The 6,000-nt window shown below is 44.5% G+C and overlaps 1 pseudogene; it reads right to left on the bottom strand.

Annotated features, from left to right (window-relative positions):
* Positions 1–355: 355 nt before the first annotated feature.
* Positions 356–2,311, bottom strand: LOC130858639 (heat shock cognate 71 kDa protein-like; annotated as a pseudogene).
* Between the last annotated feature and the right edge of the window lie 3,689 nt (positions 2,312–6,000).

The following is a 6,000-nucleotide window of genomic DNA, read 5'->3' as shown; positions in this document are numbered from 1 at the left end:
AATGCTGCCATGAACATGGGTGTGCAGGTTTGAGTCCCTGCTTTAAATTCTTTTGTGTATATACCCAAAAGTGGAATTGCTGGATCATATGACAATTTTATGTTAACTCATTCTTTTTTTGTTTTTTGCCAATTTTAAATACAGTTTTATTTAAGACATTGCATTTTCCACTTACAATACAGTGCTTGTAAAGTGCAATGTTATTTCCTTCCCCTGTGCACACATTCCATGTTCAACTATCAAGAATGCCCAGTTTACTATAGCAGCTCAACTTTAAAACTGCCACGGAATTTGCTACAAATCCGGGTCCTTCAATGTTTTGTGCGGAACAATGCTAAATCTATGCTAGGTTGGCTTAATCAACCTCTTCAATGGTGGGTCCAGAGAAGGCACCACCAGATGGAGGAGCCCCACCACCAGGGAAGCCCCCGGGCATTCCTCCAGGCATTCCTCCTGGCATGCCTCCTGCACACTGGTACAGCTTGGTAATGATGGGGTTGCAGACTTTTTCCAGCTCCTTCTGCCGATGTTCAAATTCTTCCCTCTCCGCTGTTTGGTTCTTATCAAGCCAGTTGATTATTTCGTTACACTTATCAAGAATCTTCTGTTTGTCCTCATCAGAAATCTTGCCTTGAAGTTTCTCATCCTTGACAGTTGCTTTCATGTTGAGAGCATAGGATTCAAGCGAATTCTTAGAAGACACTTTATCCCGCTGCTTCTCATCCTCAGCTTGGTACATCTCTGCTTCCTGAACCATGCATTCAACGTCTTCCTTGCTCAAACGGCCCTTGTCATTAGTGATGGTAATCTTGTTCTCTTTCCCTGTGCTCTTATCCACAGCAGAGACATTGAGGATGCCGTTGGCATCAATATCAAAAGTGACTTCAATCTGAGGAGCACCACGGGGGGCAGGAGCAATGCCTGTGAGTTGAAGCTTGCCCAGCAGGTTGTTATCCCTGGTCATGGCATGCCCACCTTCATAAACCTGAATGAACACACCGGGCTGGTTGTCAGAGTAGGTGGTATAGGTTTGCGTCTGCTTGGTAGGAACGGTGGTGTTGCGCTTGATGAGGACAGTCATGACGCCACCGGCAGTTTCAATTCCAAGGGAGAGAGGGGTGACATCCAACAGCAGCAGGTCTTGAACATTTTCAGATTTGTCTCCAGATAAAAATGTCTGCCTGGACAGCTGCACCATAAGCAACAGCCTCATCAGGGTTGATGCTCGTATTCAGTTCTTTCCCACCGAAGAAGTCCTGTAGAAGTTTCTGAATCTTGGCCATGCGGGTTGAACCACCCACCAGGACGATATCTTGGATCTGAGGCTTTTCTAGCTTGGCATCCCGAAGGGCTTTCTCCACAGGGTCCAGGGTGCCACGGAACAGGTCAGCATTCAGTTCTTCAAATCGGGAGTGGGTAATAGAGGTATAGAAGCCGATTCCTTCACAGAGGAAATCAATCTCAATACTGGCCTGGGTGCTGGAAGAGAGAGTGCGCTTAGCACGCTCACAAGCAGCATGGCGGTGACGAACAGCCCTCTTGTTCTCACTGATGTCCTTCCTGTGCTTGTGCGTGAACTCTGCAATAAAATGGTTGGCCATTCGGTTGTCAAAGTCTTCTCCACCTAAGTGGGTATCTCCAGCTGTAGATTTGACCTCAACGATTCCATCCTCAATAGTGAGGATTGACACATCAGAAGTGCCACCACCTAAATCAAAGGTCAGCACACTTCTTTCTGCTCCAACCTTTGTGTCTAAGCCATAGGCAATAGCAGCGGCAGTTGGCTCACTGATGACTCTAAGCACATTGAGACCCGCAGTAGTTGCAGCATCTCTGGTAGCCTGACGCTGAGAGTCACATTAAAGTAAGCGGGGACTGTGACAACAGCATTGGTGACCGTCTTCCCAAAGTGGGCTTCTGCGGTTTCCTTCATCTTTGTCAAAACCATGGATGACACCTCCTCTGGTGTGAAACTTTTTGTCTCTCTCTTATATTCTACTTGAACCTTAGGCCTGCCTGCATCATTCACCACCATGAAGGGCCAATGCTTCACATCAGACGGCGCAACAGCATCATCAAATCTTCATCCAGTGAGGCGTTTGGCATCAAAAACCGTGTTGGTGGGATTCATTGCAACTTGGTTCTTTGCAGCATCACCGATCAATCGTTGGGTATCAGTAAAGGCGACATAGCTTGGGGTGGTCAGGTTCCCCTGATCATTGGCAATTATTTCCACCTTCCCATGCTGGAAGACACCCACACAAGAGTAGGTAGTGCCAAGATCAATGCCAGCTGCAGGTCCCTTAGACATGGTTGCTGGAGCGGAGGCCCCTCTAATGGAGGAGAAAACAGCCACCTGGTAAGGTGCCACTGCGTTCAATCAACTCATTCTTTTTAAATACTACATAATCTTCTATTGTATGTTTCATGTGTTTATCGGCAATTTAAGTTCTCTTTTCTGTAAATTATTCATTCTCTGGTATGATTTTAGTGGGATTTTAGATAATATTTATATACTCTGGATAGTCTTTTTTTTAATCTGTTGTATATTTTGCAAATTATACACATTTAAAAGTAAGTTTCTACATCACTCCAGATCCAAGACCTTGTCCTTATCTCTTTGATTATTTAAGCAATGATCATTGATAAGAGTTTTTATTATAAAAATAAAAGCACACAGGCAGGCAGCCATCTGTATGCAGCACAGGACCTCATAGTAGGTGCTGCATCAGCATTTACCGAATGACTAAATTCCTTTTGAATAGCACATAGTTTCATTAGTGTATCTTTTTAGGACTATGATCAGTCCGGTCCAGAAACTGAACGAAATTCTTCCTGTTACCTCCCAGCACAGTTTTCCCTAAGTTTAACCTGGTTGACCAGTCTCAGAAAAAAAATGAAGCCAAATTGCTCTGAAAATAGTAGATGATTCAAGTTTCTGCTATTTGAAAAGCACTCCAGGGAAACTGTACTGCAAGGGGTTTTGTCAAAATGAGAATAGTTAGTGATCAAATAACTCATAGACTAGAGAAAAGAGTAGAAAATGGACAGTGGTTCTTAACTTGGTCTTCCTACCTCTTGTCCAGGAAAGATAATGTCAATAGTAATTATAGGCTTTTTTTTTTTTTTTTTTTTTTAGTAATTATAGGTTTATAGGTTCAGTGTATATCAAATAATTTGCTGAACACTGTACATCTGTTATTTAACCTTACTTAGTTTTCATTGTAATCCTTCAAGGGAAACTTTATGATCCCATTTGACAGATGGGGAGGCTCAGGATGGTTAAGTCACTTGCTAGAGGTCACACAGCTCATGGTAACGAGCAGAGCTGGGAATGCATCCCTGTCCCTTCCGTGGCAGGCAAGGGCACTGAAATCTTCTTGACTGTTATCATGCTCTGTGTTCATGGTTCCCCAACACCAGATCAGGGTTACTAACAGGGACTGTGGCCAGGAACGGGTGGCTTTATCTGTATATGTGTGTGGAAGGGGGAGCAGGAAGGAATCAGGGTTTTGCTCAGTGTCCCAGGGTTGGTGTGAGGATCAGGTTGGAGTGACTGCATGTCCTTGAACCTCTGAGGTTTACAGCTTCACTGATCGAGCCCCTCCTCCTCCTGGGACTGCTTCCCTGAGGCGCTGCCAGGTCCTGGGGCTGAAGGAGCCTCCTAAGGCCTGTGTGACGGCTCCAATTTGTCATCCCTTGGGAATGATCCGCTTATCTCCTCGGGGTGCTGCCTCTTGACTGTAGCCCACAGAGATCGCTGCCTTTTCCAACTCTGACCACACGGGAGTTTGTGGCTCATAACTTCATATGGACTTATATTGGTATTGCTCTCTAAACTTTGTACCTTGTCACACCAGACAAATAGTGATGCCTCTGGGGTCAGAGGCCTGGGTGACTCTTTTTGTACACAACTCCCTTTAAATACAGCTCTAGAGCCAAATAGTGACTGATAAAGTAGATTTTTAGTGGATCATTTCAGAGTCTCTGTAACCTTAGAGTCAGCTGAGAATAATTACTATGAACAACTGTTCTCAGAGAGGAGAAGAAAGATGTGGAAGAACTTTTCAGATTGAATTTTATATTTCCGGGAAGAATGCTGTATATCTGTTTTTAAATGCAATCAGCAGAACTAAGGGGGAAAGCCCCACAGTATCAGCTATCATTTTCCCTGTTCTCATCCTAACTTCCCAGTCTTAGGTGTAGCTAATTTTCTAGAAATGTCTATTCTAGGGCCTGTGAGAATAGGGAGTGCCCCTAGGGAACCCGGAGGCTGTGGTGGTGGAGGTGGTTCAGTAAAGGTGAGGGGGAGGACCCAGGTGTTACTTGGAGGCCTGAAAGTTAATCTACAGTTTCTTTTTTTTTTTAATTTATTTTAAAATTTTATTTATTTTTTGGCTGCACTGTGTGGCTTCCGGAATCTTAGTTCCCCGACCAGGGATTGAACCCTGGGTCCTCAGGAGTGAAAGCACAGAGTCCTAACCACTGGACCGCCAGGGAATTCCCATAATCTATCCTTTGGATGATAATTTTTTTATTGAAGTATAGTTGACTTATAGTATTATATTAGTTTCAGGTATACAACATAGTGATTCAATATTTTTATACATTATGAAGTTATCACAATCCTATTGATGGTATTTCCCACGCTATACATCATATCCCCATGGCTTATTTATTTTGTAAGTGGTAGTTTGTACCTCTTAATCCTCTTCACCTATTTTGCCCATCCCTCTGCCCTCCTGGACGATAATAATTTAAAATAGCATTTGGAATTATGCTCCAAATCCTATAGGGGCTTTCTCTTTTCTGCAAGTTTGTGGGTCATTTTTAAATACCAAGAAGCCAAGGGGATTCCTCTTCTGCGATTTGCCTGTACCGTCCTGAATCTTGGTCATCTAGATTTGTTGTGAGTTCTACTCACCCAGCTGCTCTCATCTTTGAAATTGGCCCCCGTGATCTACTGTTACCTGTGTTGGTTACGGAAGTTCTCACTGAAGGAAACAATGCACCTTGAAAATGGAATCCTCTCCCTCTCTCTCTGCTTCACACGTAGTCTTTAACAACCCAGCATCCGGGTGACCCTCCACTGGCGGTGCCCAGAACTTGAAGACCCTGTAAAGACCCATAATTAGTGTGAAGAGGAATCTTTGACAACTTTGGAGAGAAGGAATGTAGACTAGTCTTATTGCTGTTGGCATGCAAAATAGAAACCCTTGACTCCAACACGTACTTCCTTCCCAGGTGTGGAAGGCTCTTTGTTCTCATTTCCCAGGTAAGACCAGGTGTGTCACCACCAGGGAGCCCCAAACTGTGGTCATCAGCAGAATGTGTGTGCAGAGAGGTTGCTGGTTTCAGTCACGGAAGCCAGAAAAGACTGGTTTCCCTGTCATTGAAAATCTTTCTCCTGAGGAGGAGCTCCAAGGCTTGTGATTTGCACAGAGGTCCTTCTGAAGCAACAGGGTTTGTAAGCAGACTTGCTCCCTGGCCTGTGGCAAAGATCAGTGACGTCACGGAGGCTTGCGCTGTCCAGCGTGGGGGCTTCAGTGTGGCTGTGAACATTCAGATGAGTTAAAGGGAAATAAAACAGCATTCAGGCTCTCAGGTGCATTAGCTGTGACGTTTCAGGTGCTCGGTAGCACGTGTGGCTGGTGGCTTCTGTACTGGACAATTCTGTCACTGTAGAAAGTTCTATTGGACAGCTTCCCTCTAAGACACACCACTTAACAGAGGCCACTTTGCTGGTCCCAGACAGTGGTGATCTGCCCTGTGGCCCTGAGGGACCCAAGTGAGGCTAAGGGAGGATATACAGTCGCAATAAATGTGCGCGCAGAGCACAGGTATGATGGGTCATTGGAAAACTTAATGATACTTTCAATAAACATTTCTTAAGCATTTGATTCAATGTCACTCAGACGAGCATTAGAAATCCTGGTATTTGTGCAAGGTGTCATCTTGGTGTTCCTAGCCTATAAGTTGAAGCAAGAAATAAATAAGAAT

This window comes from Hippopotamus amphibius, chromosome 8 (assembly GCF_030028045.1).
Source record: "Hippopotamus amphibius kiboko isolate mHipAmp2 chromosome 8, mHipAmp2.hap2, whole genome shotgun sequence".
Classification (NCBI taxonomy): domain Eukaryota; kingdom Metazoa; phylum Chordata; class Mammalia; order Artiodactyla; family Hippopotamidae; genus Hippopotamus; species Hippopotamus amphibius.
This window is presented reverse-complemented; position numbering and strand designations above follow the sequence as displayed.